We start from the raw sequence: 16,859 nt of genomic DNA on the forward strand, positions 1-16,859 counted from the left end.
ACCTTCTTTGGAGCGTTCACAAGGCCGTTGATTCCATGCATTTTAAATGTCGTGGCATTTTCACTAAATGGTTAGAGTTTTAGCTACCTGAATGGTTTCCTCTCATCTATTAAACTTCTTAGGTTCTCGTTTTCTGAATTTTTGCTTTCAAAGCCTTTGAGTCCCAAGTAGAAGGGGACATCATCTCTCAAGTTCCTATTGACCCACCTTTGCTACAAATGGCAGTTTCTACTCATCCAGTGTCACCATTTTCTTACAGGTATTGGGGTGGCTCTATCTTCTGTCCTCTTCTTTCCTTTAGTCAAACGAAAAGAATCATCATATTAGTACCTCTCATAACATTTAAAAGTTTTCCACATACTTTATCTGAAAATCCAACACACAGTCCATTTGAATAACACCACTGGCCAACACAAATGACCAGGAGTGAATGTGTTTCCCACTGCATAGCCAGACAAAATGGCTGAATGTGTTTCCCACAGCATACCAAGACAAAATGGCTGATAAACAGAAAATGGATGGCATAAAGTGCAGCAATTCTCATCACTCCCAGGGATTTTGAGCAGGAACATTTGAAAACATCAGAATTCATTATCTGAAGTATGTTTGGACAGTGCTGTTCATTCAATGTTAAAGGAGTGGGGGAGTGGGGCTGGGGTCTGACCCCACTTTAGTGGGTGCAACTCCATTGCATCTCATCTGCCACAAATCTGCCCTAGCCTGTATGTTGTCCAAGTCCTTCTGTAATGAGTCTGTTATATCATCACAGAGGGTCTTGGACAGCAGACAGGCCTGGGCAGATTTGTGCCAGGTGAAATTTAATGTCAGCAAAGGTAAAATATTACATGTAAGAAGTAAAAATGTGGGGTTTGAATACACAATGGGAGGTCCTGAAAATCAAAAGGACTCCTTATGAGAAGGATTGAGTAGTAGACTCTGTGCTATCAACTGCCAGACAGTGTTCACACACCATAAAGAAGGCTAACAGAATGTCAGGTAATATAGCGCCTTATTGTGTGGAGTACAAGTCACAGGAGGTTCTGCTCAAGCTTTATAACGCACTGGTGAGGCCTCATCTGGAGTCCTGTGTGCAGTTTTGGTCTCCAAAAAAGACATAGCAGTTTTAGAAAAGGTCCAGAGAAGAGCGACTAGGCTGATTCAGGGCTACAGGGGATAAGTGATGAGGAACGATTAAAAGAGCTGAGCCTTTATAGTTTAAGAAAAAGAAGATTAAGAGGAGACCTGACTGAAGTGTTTAGAATTATGAAGGGAATTAGTCCAGTAGATCTAGATGGTGACCTTAAAATGAGTTCATCAAGAATACGGGGACACAGTTGGAAACTTGTGAAGGGGAAATTTCACTCAAACATTAGGAAGCTTTTCTTCACAAAGAGAACCACAGACAATTGGAATAAAAGATCGAGTAGTGTGGTAGACAGGAGGACTTTAGGGACTTTCACAACTCGACTTGATATTTTTTTAGAAGTATTAAGTGGATGGGACTGGCGAGCTTAGTGGGGCTGAATGGCCTGTTCTCGTCCAGATTATTCTAACACTCCAATGTTGCGTTCAAACATGTTCTGTCATAAAATCAGAGATAATGAGAGAGAAGCGAGTCCTTGGATTAACTAAGCACAGATATGGGAACAACATGCACATCTTAGATCATCCATCATTCCATGTTTCTACCACTTTTCTGGGTCTAGTCCACCCAGCCCCAGATTTTCCTTTTCTTTGCCACCTCCTCCAACTCCTTCTGGGGGACAATCTCTCTAGCAAGTCCTATGTCTTCCTTGATGTCTCCTCTTGGTTGGACATGCCCGAAATACCTCCACAGGAGAGGCATCTGGGACAAATCCTAACTGGGTGCTTCAATTGCCTCTTTTTGATGCAGAGGATCAGTGGCTCTGTTTGAGCTCAGGCTGAATATCTCTGTTCCTTGCCCTACGTCTATGGCTGAGCCACTATATCTAGATGGAATCTCTCTATCTCCTACACTAGCTCAGGCTCCTTTCCCCCTAGAGAGGTCCTATCCTTTGTCCCTAGAGTCAGTTTTCACATCTCGGGATCTTCCATCCAAATCGTAATTCACAAGACCCTTATGGTTTCTTCTGAAGGTGGTGGACATACAGGAGGACAGTCCCATGTTGCTCATTCAGACTGCCCCATATTGTAAAGGCCCAATCACCAGACACTCGCCAACAAACTCCCTAGCCAGGCCTGGCACCCGGGCAGGGTCACTCCCCAGCCAGGCCTGGCATCAGGACGATATCATGGTTTCCTTTTTCCAGTTGAGGTTACTGTGTCCTTGATAATTGTTTTCATATCAACCACAGTTAGTCTTGTTCCTCACCTCTGACCATTTTGCCTTGGCACTTGTCCAGTACAGCCTTGCTTCTAGAATCATTGGGACACACAAACCCCTATACCATGATAATGACTGTAGGAAAGACTTGCATCAGCCCTTTTTGCTATGCTTTAGCAGCTGCCATAACCATTTAACTTCAACTCTAGTGTCACAGAACATCATTCTGTGTCTCATCTGATAAGATCGATCACAGCCAAAGTGACATCCAGAGATGTCCCCACGATGCACAATTTAAACCCTTGGCCAGTGAAAAAAAGATCCAAAGCTCAATGACTGGCAACCATGATGGACAGCCAACTGTCAATAAAAGTTAGGACAATTGTGGATTCAAGAGACCAATGACAAAATGTCATCTCCTTTCCTTATAACCAATACTAATCTCTCTAAATGTTCTCCTTGTTGTCGGCCCGGTCATAACTCAATACTAAGACACCTAGGCTGTTGCTGTAACAAAGGCAGGAGTAAAGGCTGGAGAAATCTCTTCTGCTGGAAAGGGCAGCCTGCTGCTGCACTGGAAGAAACCAATCTGTGATGAAGTTAGACAAGGGGGCCACAAGTCCAAACCTTGCTAAAGTAAAGTAAGGTGCCAGAACAAGAGAGACTGCACATAAGGCACACGCTTGTCTTGATAAAGACGAGAATCAAGTGATCACTAAATACCCATCAGTCACTTTCCAACCCGCTATATCTTAACACAGGGTCACGGGGGTCTGCTAGAGCCAATCCCAGACAGCACAAGGCGCAAGGCAGGAACAAATCCCAGGCACCAGCACACCACAGGGCAAACATTAGGGACAATTTAGGTTTGCCAATGCACCTAACCTGCATGTCTTTGGACTGTGGGAGGAAACCGGAGCACCTGAAGGAAGAACATGCAAACTCCACACAGGGAGGACCTGGGAAGTGAACCCAGGTCTCCTTACTCCTTACTGCAAGGCAGCAGCGCTACCACTGAATACCAGGCAGACATAAATTGAATGCAAGCAAATGAGGACCAAAGTGTGTGAAAAAACGTCAGTACTCTCTGTGACCACACGGTGTGGCCAAGGCAAAGGAGGAGAAGAGCTACTGGACAAAGAAAGAAGTAGTGTGTTGAATATCCATGCACATGTGCCAGAGAAAGCTGACTCTGAACGACTGGAACAAAGCACCACCAACACGAAACTATAAGTACGCCTACTTTGATTCCAAGAACTATGAGTGTATCAATCTATCTGGTTACTGGTATCGAAACTGAAAAGGAATAACCTTCGTGAAGGAGACATTTAGAGTTTTCAAAATTTCTCTTCGTAATAAAGTAGGAAAGATCAAAACAGCTTTACATACAAACACACACACCAGGGCTTCAAAGCCTGCCGTGAGCAAATCAGTGTTACCGTAGAGATGCTCAAAATATAATAACTAGCTAAAGAACTCATCTACTCTAGCCACATGAAAGATCAGAATTCATAAGTTATCTGCCATTTTCTGTAGGAGAGAAAAAGTTCAAGTGAGCTACGGTAAAAAAGTAAAAAAATATATGTATATGTATATATATATACTAGGGGCTCTGCCCTCTGCTCGCTTCGCTTGGCAACCCCCGGATGGCCACTACACAGCTCTGCCGCTCGCATATAAGGAAGTGGATGTACAATTTAGACAGATTGTTATTTTCATGAGAATTGTTACATCTGCATAATAGACCTAACTATTTTACATTACAGCGAGTAATTAACCATAGTAAAAAAAACAGTAAAACGTAATAAATTGAAATAAAATGAGTTAGAGTTATTCGCTGTGTTATACGTTTTCATTCTGTTTGGCTTTGAAATTAACACACAAATACTTTTTAAACATACGCTTTTACTGTAAAACTTCATTAAAAACATTTTTTTTAATTAACTTTTCGTCGATATCTTATTGAATTTTGATTCCGTGTTTGGACTTTCATCGTGACAAAGCAATGTATAACTGCCCGGGAGTGAATATCGTATCTTTCTCTCTAATAAATAATTCGACTTTTTTGAATGTTTGTCCCTGTGATATTTTAATTGTCAAAGCAAAAGCTGTTCTAACAGGAGACTGTAAATGATTTAATACGAATGGCATATCAAGATGTCCTTTGGTGACTAATGTTATTCCCTGAAGATGTACTACATTACCTTTCTTGTCGCCTGTTAAAATTTTACGTTAGAATTTTTCTACCAATTTTGAATACAACTAATCTTGTCCCATTGCATAGCCCATCACTAAGACATAAATTACACAATAACATTACGATACATCCTTCTTTCAATAGTAATACATGTGGTGGAAGACCGGATGGTGTTTATGGTTGTAGATAGACTTCATGAAATGCAAGTTGATGTTTTCATCTTCCGCACCATCACCACCAACTGTATCAGCAGAGACTATTGAAACACATTTAACCAATTTGCCGTGTAACCGATCGACAAGTTTCACATTAATTTGTTTGACTTCATCGGTTCTCGCTGCTAGGATTGCCAGTGTACTCATTTCATCTGTTGATAATCCTTCATGATGAAATTCTTCCATAAGATTTAGACATAATAATGCCTAATTTAATTGGGAACTTAAAGGTGAGGAAAACGTGAAAATTTATAAGAGCGGAGAGTGCAGGAACTGAGTACGACAAAAGCATTCGCACGGATGAGAGGTGAGAGGACTGTGGGCGTGGGCCGTGAACCGGAAATGGTGGAGAGGAGGGCGGGACTTGAAAAAATCTCTTGGCAAAAGTCTCGTCTCAAGATTTTCTTTATATATATATATATTAATCTCGGGTGCTGGTCATCGGACCTTACTTTATTCTTTGTGACTTACTATTGTTTTATCTTTTATTTATATTTTTCTTTTTTCTTTCTTCATTTTGTAACGCACTTTGAGCGCAATCATTTGTATGAAAACAATATATAAACAAATGTGGCTGCTGTTGTTGTTGTTAAGGGTAGTAGATTAAAGAAAATACTTCATATTACAATTCTAGACCTTAATTAATGAACTGCTCAGCCCAGCCTTTGCCAACTCAGATAGGAGAAAACGGTTCCCACAGCATATATATTCACCAGTGGTAAGAATCTTGCTTGAGATGGATGGATGGGTGAGGTGTATGTGTGTGTGCTCGGATACTGTACCTCAACATTTGTTGTTCTTTCCAACTTCTACTATAATCTGGTCCAGCTTCCTCAGTTGCCAGTCCTCCTTCCACCTCTGCCGCTCCTTCTCCCACTGCTTCCATTCCTCCTCCCACCGCTGCCAGCTGGCCCCCCACTGCTGCCGTTCTTCCTCACACCGCTGCTGGTCCACGCCCCACTGACGCCGGAGCTCCTCCCACTGCCTCTGCAGCTCCTCCAGCTGCTGCCAGATCTCCTCGAGTGGCTGCCAGAACTCATCCCGCAGCTCCTGCTCTTGTTCCTTCAGCTCCTGCTCTTGAGCCCGCATGTCCTGCTCCTGCTCCTTGATTTGCTGTTCCTGGGCCCTCTGCAGCTGCTCCTTGACAACCTGAAGTTGCTCTTCCTCTCTCAGCCTCTGGTCCTCCTCCCGCAGCCGCTGCTCTTGCTCTTTTAGCTGGCTTCTTCTCACCAGGAGCTGCAGGCCTCTCTCTTCCATGTCTTTCATCAGCTCCATGATGTTGGACTCGGTCTGCTCTGTGTCACCTTCAAACATCATGTTTAGATTTTGTCTGTAAAAGAAGCAATTAGATGGTGGTACCCAGCCGGGACGCCTGAGAAGACAGGAGGAGGGCTGGTACCGCCCTGGAAGCCTCGGGTAAAGAGCTGGGAAGCTCGACCCTGTAGGGACTCGGGATTACCGCCAGGGGGACCCCAATACCTGAAAGACCCTAGACCTCAGCACTTCCGCCACACCAGGAAGTGCTGGGGGGAAGAGAAAATAGGGACACCCAGAGTGCTTCTGGAGAGACAGCCGGCACTTCCATCACACTGGGGCGTGTCAGTGGGAGATTGCCGGGAACACACCTGGAGCACATCTGGGTGCTTATTTAAAGGGGCCGCCTTCCTCCAGTCGATGACAAGAGTCGGGTGGAAGAGTGACAAGGTCTGGAGGAGGCGGTCCGAAGAAAAGAGTGAAGAAAAGAAGAAAGAGAAGGCATTGGATTGGCCTGGACTGAGGGGTATTGGGGGTTGGTGAGCAGAACTGTAAAAAGAAATGGAAAATAAATGTGTGTTTGTGGGTGACATTAACGTGTCTGCCTGTCTGTGTGCGGGGCAAGGTTCAAACACTATATAATAGATAGATAGATAAATGTGAAAGGCACTATATAATAGATAGATGGATAGATGTGAAAGGCACTATATAATAGATAGATGTGAAAGGCACTATATAACAGATAGATAGATGTGAAAGGCACTATATAACAGATAGATAGATATAGATAGATAGATAGATAGATAGATAGATAGATAGGCACTATATAGTAGGTAGATAGATAGATAGATAGATAGATAGATAGATAGATAGATAGATAGATGTGAAAAACACTATATAATAGATAGATAGATAGATAGATAGATAGATAGATAGATAGATAGATAGATAGATGTGAAAGGCACTATATAATAGATAGATAGATAGATAGATTGTACTTGTGAATGATGTGCCAATGTTGCCAAGTTTCGCTTAGTGGATTCTTAATGAGCACTTTACATATTTTTTGGCTAACGCATTAACTGAATAATGAATTTGCTTCACATCTAGATCAGCTCTATCAGGCTTATAAGATTAGTAACTCCCTTTAACTGTAAGGGTGTATGAGATCACGAGAGCAACAGAATGGGAAAGGCAGTATATAAATAAAATGTATTATTATTATTATTATTATTATTATTATTATTATTATTATTATTATTATTATTAATAAATTATATTAGTACAGCTACAAGGCAGCTGGATGGAAATGTTGAAGATAAGGGTCACAGATGACCCAAGGAGATTCTTTCAGTATTTAAGTAGTAACAGATCATCCATGGGAGAGCTGAAGAGTTTTAAGAATGGTGAAAGTGAGCTAGAATATATTGATAGTGAAACATCAAATCCTTTGAAATTGTTCTTATTGAAGTGTGTAGGTGTGAAGGAGTGGATGACCTCCAGCAGTAGCAGCGACTACTAAGGAGACTGTGAGGGGTTTGGCAATTGTAGAGGGAGATGTGCTGTTGAGATTAAATAGGCTGAAAGCTAACAAATCTCCAGGACCAGATCATATTTATGAAGCGGTGATGAAGGTGGTTAATGAATATGGATATAAATAAACCTTTGGCACAGATTTTTCGGTTCACTGCACACTGAGGGAACTCCTAATGACTGGAGGTTAGCAGATATTTCCATTTACACAAATGGTTGATCCAAATGACTATAGGCCAGCAAGGTTTGCATGCATCACAGGTATGACAAGAAGAGCAGAACATGTCTAGAACAGGAGTGCTCAGATGAGGAGGTTGTGTTTATCTAATATGCTGGAATTTTGTGAGGGAGCAATAAAAGGATACAATCAAAGTGGTGCCTATGATATTATTTATCTTAATTTTTCAGAAGGTACCACATGAGAGCTGGGTGATCCAAATAAAAACAGCAGGAAATCAGGGCGTTATATGTGGAAATGGCTTAAGTGCCAGTAACAGAGCTATGGGTAGAGGAACTCCATCAGAACTAAGTGATAACAAAAGTGGTGTGCAGCATATAGGCGGATGTGGCAGATTTAATGTAAATATAAAGTATTCAAAATTTTACAGTAGAAAATTTAATGGAAGGTACAAAACGTGAAGGAACACCTTATGAGAAGGACCTAAGAGTCAATGTGGACATATTACAATCTACATCAGGATAGTGTAAAGAGGCCACTAAGAAGGCTAATAGGGTATCAGGTCATATGGCGCCCTGATGTGTGGCTATATGGGTTGTATAGCACACTGGGGGTCCTCACCTGGAGAACTGTGTGTACAGTGTTGCTCACAATATTGTAAGAAAAGACACAACAGTAACAGAGAAAGTCCCAAGAAGAACAACTAGACTGATTCTGGGGGAAATGAACAAAGAGGAATGACAGAGAGAGTTATGTCTCTTGTTTTAATGGAAGGGAGAGTAAGAAGTTTGAAAGTGTTTCAAATTGTGAAGGGAATGGTGCAGTGGATGTTATCTGTTGTTTGAAAATAAAGAAGGGGAAACTTTCACAGCAACTTTCATCTTTATGTAAAAAACCTTAAAGATGTGGAAGAAATTCCCAAGTAATGTGGTGCAGAAGAGGACTTTAGGGACCATTGAATCGTGAATTATTGTTATTTTGGACAATCTGGGTGACATGGACTGGGGTGAATGGCCTGTTCTCATCACGCTTATTCTAACATTCCCTTTAGCCTGTTGCCTTCAAACTCTTTTTTGGGACTGGATGGGTGTTTTTTCTCCAGCGACTTCCACATGAATGGAATTCTCCACTTTGGGCGTGGACCCTACTAGGGTCCACTCTTTAGGTAAACGAGTTAGTGGTACTTTGGGGAATTCCCCACATTCCCTAAGTTCATACATGAAATTCCAGCTAATTGCACCACGGTTCATGGTCGGCACTTCACTAAATGAATACAAATGGGGAGTTTGCCAGCCAAACTTTAATAAAAGTAGAGTAAAAATAATGCCGACATTCAGGCTAGGCAAACTGAGGACTGTAAAGTGTGCCAAGATGTGCTGGACTGGCACCCATCACTAGGGCTACTTCCTGACTGCACCCATTGCTGTAGAATTGAGTACCAGCCTACTGCAACTCTAAACTTGCACTAAGTGGGTTTAGAAAAGAGATGGTGCAGCAGTCAGGCTGTTGTGGTTACTATGCATATGGTCACTGGGTGTTTAAGTATATTAGCTCTCAAACTGCCCGTGACTGGCATCCCATCTGGAGTAGGTTCACAGCTTGCATTGATCCTGATGGGACGGCTACTGGAGTCTGGGAGACCCTGAGCTGGATAAGCAGGTCAGACAATGGATGTTTGAACACAGAGTAGAATCTGCATTTAGTTTGACCAGGGTATTCAAAATAACCCAGGTGCCCTTATGGCATGGCTTATCTAATAACAATGCCTTGCCTGAACTGTCTTAATTCCCAGCGATTTATCGGAGTGCCTCGTTATGAGAATAACATTTCAAAATTAATAAAGCAGAGTGATGGATGACACTGCTGCTGTACAGATCCAGCATCCTGAGTCATTTACTGCCTGCATGGAGTTTGGATGTTCTTCAAGTGTCTACGACTGTTTTCCTTTGGGTGCTCCAGCTCACCTCCCACATACTAAACACAGACAGTTAAAGGATTCTTAATTGGCCCTTTGTGTATGTGTGTTAGTGTACCATGTGAAGGGTATTGTGCCCTGCAGCCCTGAAAGAAATTTGAGAATGGAAGTGAAATGATGCAAATTCACACACTACAAGCGCCCCCTTCTGGATACAAGTGAATGGACACATAAATAAAATAAATGGAAGTTCACAGGATGAAAAATCCACCTTAATATAATAAAAAAGTGTCTGTGTGTCTCGTTGCTATATATCTGTCATTCTAATAGATGGTGCATCAGAAACATTTATAGTAATAAATTGCATTACTACAAATGAATGTGATGTACCATCTTGTTGGAATGACAAATACAATGCATTTTATTACAACAAATATCATAAACAGATGCTGTAATAAAATTCATTACTACAAATGTATGTGATGCACCATCTGTTGTAATGACAAATGTAATGCATTTTATCACTACAAATGTTTCTGATGCATCATCTGTTGGAATGACGAACTCAATGCATTTTATTACAACCAATATCATTAACATTTGCTGTAATAAAATTCATTACTACAAATGTATGTGATGTACCATCTGGAATGACAAATGCAATGAGTTTTAGCACTACACATGTGTCTGATGCACCATCTGTTGGAATGTCAAACGTAATGCATTGTATTACTACAAATGTTTCTGATGTGCCATCTGTTGGAATGACAAATGTAATGCATTTTATCACTACAAATGTTTCTGATGAAACATCTGTTGGAATGACGAACACAATGCATTTTATTACAACAAATATCATAAACATTTGCTGTAATAAAATTCATTACTACAAATGTATTTGTAGTGCCATCTGTTGGAATGTCAAACACAATGCATTGTATTACTACAAATGTTTCTGATGTGCCATCTGTTGGAATGTCAAATACAATGAGTTTTATTACAAATGTTTCTGATGTGCCATCTGTTGGAATGACAAATGTAATGCATTTTATCACTACAAATGTTTCTGATGAACCATCTGTTGGAATGACGAACACAATGCATTTTATTACAACAAATATAAACATTTGCTGTAATAAAATTCATTACTACAAATGTATGTGAAGTGCCATCTGTTGGAATGTCAAATGCAATGAGTTTTATTAAAAATGTTTCTGATGTGCCATCTGTTGGAATGACAAATGTAATGCATTTTATCACTACAAATGTTTCTGATGCACCATCTGTTGGAATGACGAACACAATGCATTTCATTACAACAAATATCATAAACATTTGCTGTAAAAAAAGTCATTACTACAAATGTATGTGATGTACCATCTGTTGGAATGACAAATGCAATGAGTTTTATTACTACAAATGTTCCTGATGCACCATCTGTTGGAATGTCAAATGCAATGCATTTTGTTACGACATGCCTTACACAATATATTCCAATAGATGGTGCACTGCAAATGTTAACACTGAGTTCTATGTTAATTACTAAGATTTTAACTCATCGTAGACAGGTCTTACATCTAGTTTTCATATAATTAGTCAGGGATTCATTAGTTTATTGGGTCATTACTTTCACGTTTACACTGAAATTCTTACTTGCATGTGCTAGTCAACATGAAACACTTTTTCCAGAAGCTTTGTTCTTTCTCTGGGTAGTCTTTTGATACATAAATAACTCATTATTGAACTGTAACAAAATCTTAATGGGGAATAAGAGAGCTGATAATAACTAGGAGTTTAAGAAAATGAGCATTATGAAAAGAGCATCATTTGTTTGAGATAAGGGACACTGAAGATGGACACATGGCATCTGTCAGACTGGCACATGGTGGAAATCAAGTGGCAGGACCAGGAGATGGACCAGCGTGACGGAAGATGAAAAGGCCTGACAGAGGTGTGGGAGGGGAGCAGACAGACCAAGAGGGCAAACGAGAGTCACAATTTTGGGACACTGAAACATCCATTGGCTTGTGTGTGGTCACCACAGGGATAGCCTCACTAAAGAACAGCTATCAGGTTAAGGATGCTAGCAAAGATATTTAGTACAATTATGATTGTAAAGGCTTGGCTGACCATCCTCAATGTGTTGAAAGGTTAGGACTTCAGAGTATTGCTTATTGCATGACTATCAAAATATTTGGATTAGCTATTGAGGAGAAGCTCTCATTTTGTACTTGATTGTTTTTTATGATTCCTGTCACAAGAAGCAAACACAACGTGAGGTACTTTCCTGTGTATGCCAATATTAAATGTTTATGGGTACATATTGGGGATGGGAAAGAAAAGAACAAATGCCCCAGAGTCAAGCACAAGCTTCCTGACAGTGTAAGGCCCTTTGTCAACAGGCCCGGCCCCTCCTCTCAATCCCCACCTTGCTCTGACTCCACAGTTTCACTCCAAAGAAATGCTGCTACTGCCAGGCTCTTGCCTGTGTGAACTCTTTCATAGGCATCAAGAGGAAACTCCACCCACTGAGGGGATGGGCAGGAGGGTGTGGCGTGTCCAAGTTTAACCAATCAAGAAATGGCATGGGTGGAGCCTATCTGGTACTCCATCAGTGATTGGCTGTTGAGCTGTCACTCAGCCCACTGTTCAGGGATACAGTAATTAAACATGAAGAAGGGGAAGACATTTTATGAACTGAATGGATTCTTCCAATCCGAAAGGAGTTCAATGAGATTCAAAATGTTTCATTTCTTGTAGATTCAAGAACTGCTGAGAAAGATTTAATTGATAATCTCTGTCTTGGATGTCTAGGTATAATATGAAAGACAAGTAGACAAGGGTGCTATTTGTCTGCTCCTTCTTTCCCCCCAACTTGAAGACTGTAAGGAGATAAGTGAAGAAGCTGCAGAAAAGTTTAGGGTGTCTTTTAAAAAAAAATGAAAATCTAAACAACCCCCTGCTGCACCATATCTTGTGAAATTCAATTTAAATCAATTTGACTCATTCTTACAAAGTGCGCTTCAACCTACATGCCCAAAATATCGTTACACAAACAGCACAACATACAAAGCAATGGAATGCAAACTAGTAAGCAGAGTGCTGACCACCAACAAATGCCACCAGTATACCGAATCTTCAGATATACACAATACTGTACAAAAGTCTTAGACGCTTGTAAAAAATGATGTAAAGTGGACATGCATTCCAAAATATGGACGTGAATGGCTTTTATTGATCAAGCAATTTCTCAAAATGTGCAGCAGGCAGAAAACAAAATAATTCAGTCGTTGGTGTGCCCACCCTTTGCCTCCTCTCATTTCCACTCATATGCAGTTTTTTTGCAGGTCCCCTTTGCGTGCCTCTTGTTTATTTGCTGTAGTTGCACTGGTTGTCTTCCTCGTAATCCCGGATTTGCCTGAAGCTGTGCAGAGCAGGGCTCTGAGGCGGCCATGCCTTCGGCTATAGGACTCCCTGTTGCTTCGTTTTATGTGTTTGGGCTCACTGGGGCTGATCAGATGCCTCCCTGATGGTACTGAATGACATAAAAGAATCTCAAGCAGTGAGGACTGCCAACAATGTCACTGAAATCACCAACTCCCTTTGTAGAAACGCAGCCCCGAACCTGCAGGGAGTCTCCACTGTGCTTCACTATTGACTGCAGACACTCATCTGGGTACCATTCACCAGCTCTTTGGTGGGCACCCAGGGTTGTCTTACCAGCATTATAGGACCCCTGGGCAAAGCAGTGCACTGGTGGCCCTGTTTTGATAGTATGGATGATAAAATCCAGAAAATAACATAATTTCTACTAGATTAGAAAAACATTTATTATAAATGTTAGTTTTGGATCATGAAAGAGTTAACCAGTAAAGGTCTAAGCCAGCATGTGGAAACCACCAATATTTTCTTTAGCACAAAGCTGAAGGAATGTAAGAAGTCATAAGGTGGTAATTAGTTTTAAGACAGCTGGACATTGAATAAGGTTTTGGTGGCGGACCAGCTGGCTGTACTTGGACCCTATGGAAGATGTAGGTGTCTGAATTTGGGCTTGGATGGGAAAGGGGCTAACGAGGAATGATTAGAGATGAGGTCAGAACGATAAGAAATGTAAGAAAAATGTGGTAAACGCTTGATTCTCTGCTCATTTCATTGAATTGAGATGGTACAATGCCTTTTCCAGTATGATGGAGCACCCGGGGTCTTAAGGCAAAAATGACAACTGAGGGGCTCAGGGGAACAAAATATCAAAATTTGGGGTCCATGCATGGGCAGACTGGCCATTAGGAAATTTGGGCAATGCCCGATGGGCCGCGAACTCTGATCTGGTTGTGGGTCGGCCATTTCATGAAATAAACTCCATGTACTGGTTACTGTTTGACATTAAAATTAATTTTCTAAACTACTAAGCATTATCTGTCCGGTACTGTGATTTATATAGTCCTATATAATATACCTTATAATATAATAATTATAATATAATAATTTGGTCCAATCTGCCTTTTGTCAATTTCTGTATTGATACCACTACATTCCGGTTAGCATATACATTATTGCAATTTATTTTATCTCATCCCGTAAAGATAGGCTGAGAAGCTCAGTTATCCGGGAGGGGCTCAGAGTGGAGCGGCTGCTCCTCCGCATCGATAGGAGTCAGATGAGGTGGTTCAGGCATCTGAGCAGGATGCCTCCTGGACGCCTCCATGGCGAGGTGTTCCGGACACGTCTAACCGGGAGGAGGACCTGGGGGAAGACCCAGGACACGCCGGAGGGACTGTGTCTCCCGGCTGGCCTGGGAACACCTCGGGATTCCCCCGGAAGAGCTAGAAGAAATGGCCGGGGAGAGGGAAGTCTGGGCATCTCTGCTCAAGCTGCTGCCCCGCGACCCAACCTCGGATGAGCAGAAGAGGATGGATGGATATTTTATCTCATATCCAGTATTTAAATTCTTCGGTACTATTAATTAGTTACTCCGGTTGAACCTCTTAACTGATGCTTACAAGAGCATTGGCCTTGCCTACAAGCTCCTGCTAATGCTGCCCGTGTCGTAAGTGCAGGGTGAAAGATCATTGTCTGCGTTGAAGAGAATCAAAAGCCGCCTGAGAAGCACAATGACGAGAGAACATCTTGAGGCGTTCATGTTGATGTCGGTGGAGCAAAGTATCTGATTCAAACTTGACCTTAACAGTGTTATTGATGATGTGGCTGATTAAAGTAGCGAACTGTGTAAGCTACTGGCCTACTAGGGCACATGACATTGACATTTGACATGGACTCTAATAACGTGTAAGCCGTGTTACTAAAATTTTCTTTATCATTAAATTTTATTTCTAAGCATGTCGTCAAATTTTAAGTTGTGTCTAAACAACAGTGCACAGATTACGTTGGGCAACAGTTTAGCTAGAGTTCATATCACAGGCAAGCAGTGAGCCATGTACTTTAAGAAAATTAAAATGAATAATGGGCCGAGTGGGTCGAACTCATCACCTCACCTGTTGATGGATGCCTGGGCCGGTTTTGAGTCCCAGTCCGCTCCTGGGTCCATGGCCAGGAAATTCCCCACTGAGAACTTGTGGTCAGTCCTCAAGAGGTGGTGGCTGGACAAACAAAAAAAACCCAATTCTGACAAACTCCAAGTATTGATTATCCAGAATGGGCAGCTGCCATCAGTCAGGATTTAGCCCAGAAGTTGATTGCCAGCCTGCCAGGGTGAATTGCAGAGGTCTTGAAAAAGAAAGAAGGGCCAACATTGCAGATATGGACTCTATTTAATTGTTAATGAAAGCCTTTGAAAGTTCTGAAGTGCTTGTCATTATATACTTCCTTGTACCAGAGAAACATCTGACACAGAGATCTAAAGATCTGAAGCAGCAAACTTGGTGAAAACCAACACTTGGGTCATTCACAGAATGTCTGGCCACGACTGTATGCTTTGCTTTTGTCAGCTACTATAATAACACTGTTCAAAAAAGTGTAAAAGATTGGTCTGGACAGAGATTTCTCCCATAAACCCATGCAGAGTGTTATTTAGTCCATTATTTTCATATACAGTGCCCTACACAGTGCTTGGGACAAAGACCCCTTTCTTCTTGATTTACCCTTCCGCCCCACAGTTTCAAATTACAAATCAAACAATAATAAAAAAAAAGCTAAAACATGGAACATTCTGGAATGGCCAAGCCAGTCACTACATTTAAATCCAATTCAGCAGGCCTTCCATATTCTGAAGGTTTGAAGACCTTTAAAACAAGCAGGAGATGACGTTGGCTGCATCTGAGGTTTGGCAGAGCATCACCAGGGAAGACACTCAGCATCCGGTGATGACCATGAATCGCAGACGTCAAGCAGTCATTGCATGCGAGGATATGTGACAAAGTCCTAAATACGACATCTTTAATAGACCTGCCATTGTCATGGTGTTCTGAAATGTGGGGGGTTTGTTTTTTGTTAAAAAGTGTTGTCAATTCTACATTGTGTGCCTGAATTGTATGCCAGTCCCCTTAAATGAAAGTCTGCCATATGCACTTTAATCCCATCTGAATTGTTTGATTTGTAATTATAAACTGTGAAGCAGAGGGAGAAATCGGGGATAAAGGGGTCTTAGTATACATACTCACATACACACACTGTAGTTTAATGAAAGTCAAACAAATGGAGGGCACTGTCGGTACCTTTATATTTAATTTCCTATTATAGACAACTTGGCTGGTCATTATTTGGATCCATTTTGTCTGCCATCCTGAAGAATGAGGGCACATTTTTAAACTTTTCAGTCCTCATGTACTTCTCCTCTTCCAAGTGACTGCTCCAATATGTCTAATAAGGGTTTGTAGATGATGTCTTTCATTTCTTTCAATGGTATGGTAAAATCCCACCAGGTCCCGGGGGGGTTTATTAGTCCTCATGTAGCATTGAAGGTTGTCGTGGATGGCTGGACCCCTCCAAGCTGGAAGGACCAGTGTAGCAAGCGTGGTCAGGGCAGTACCTTCCCCTGGAGTACTAGATGTCAGCCCCCCCCGGGTTGCAGCGGTTGCCTAGGATTCCCGCAGGGCTTCATGGGAGCTGGAGTTTGGTGCAGCCCTGTTGGGATCTGTGGGCGCTGCCAGGGGTTGCTACAGCTGCTTCTGAGCCTGTATGGGCGATCCTTTCATCACACCCGGAAGTCATCAAGCACCGAGCCAGCAGACCCTACTCGGGGAGCCAGAGTCGGGTGGAAGGTGGATGAAGCTTGCCAAGGAGGAGTGGAGGAGAAAAGAGAAAAG

The sequence above is a fragment of the Polypterus senegalus genome, chromosome 4 (genome assembly GCF_016835505.1).
Source record: "Polypterus senegalus isolate Bchr_013 chromosome 4, ASM1683550v1, whole genome shotgun sequence".
NCBI lineage: Eukaryota > Metazoa > Chordata > Cladistia > Polypteriformes > Polypteridae > Polypterus > Polypterus senegalus.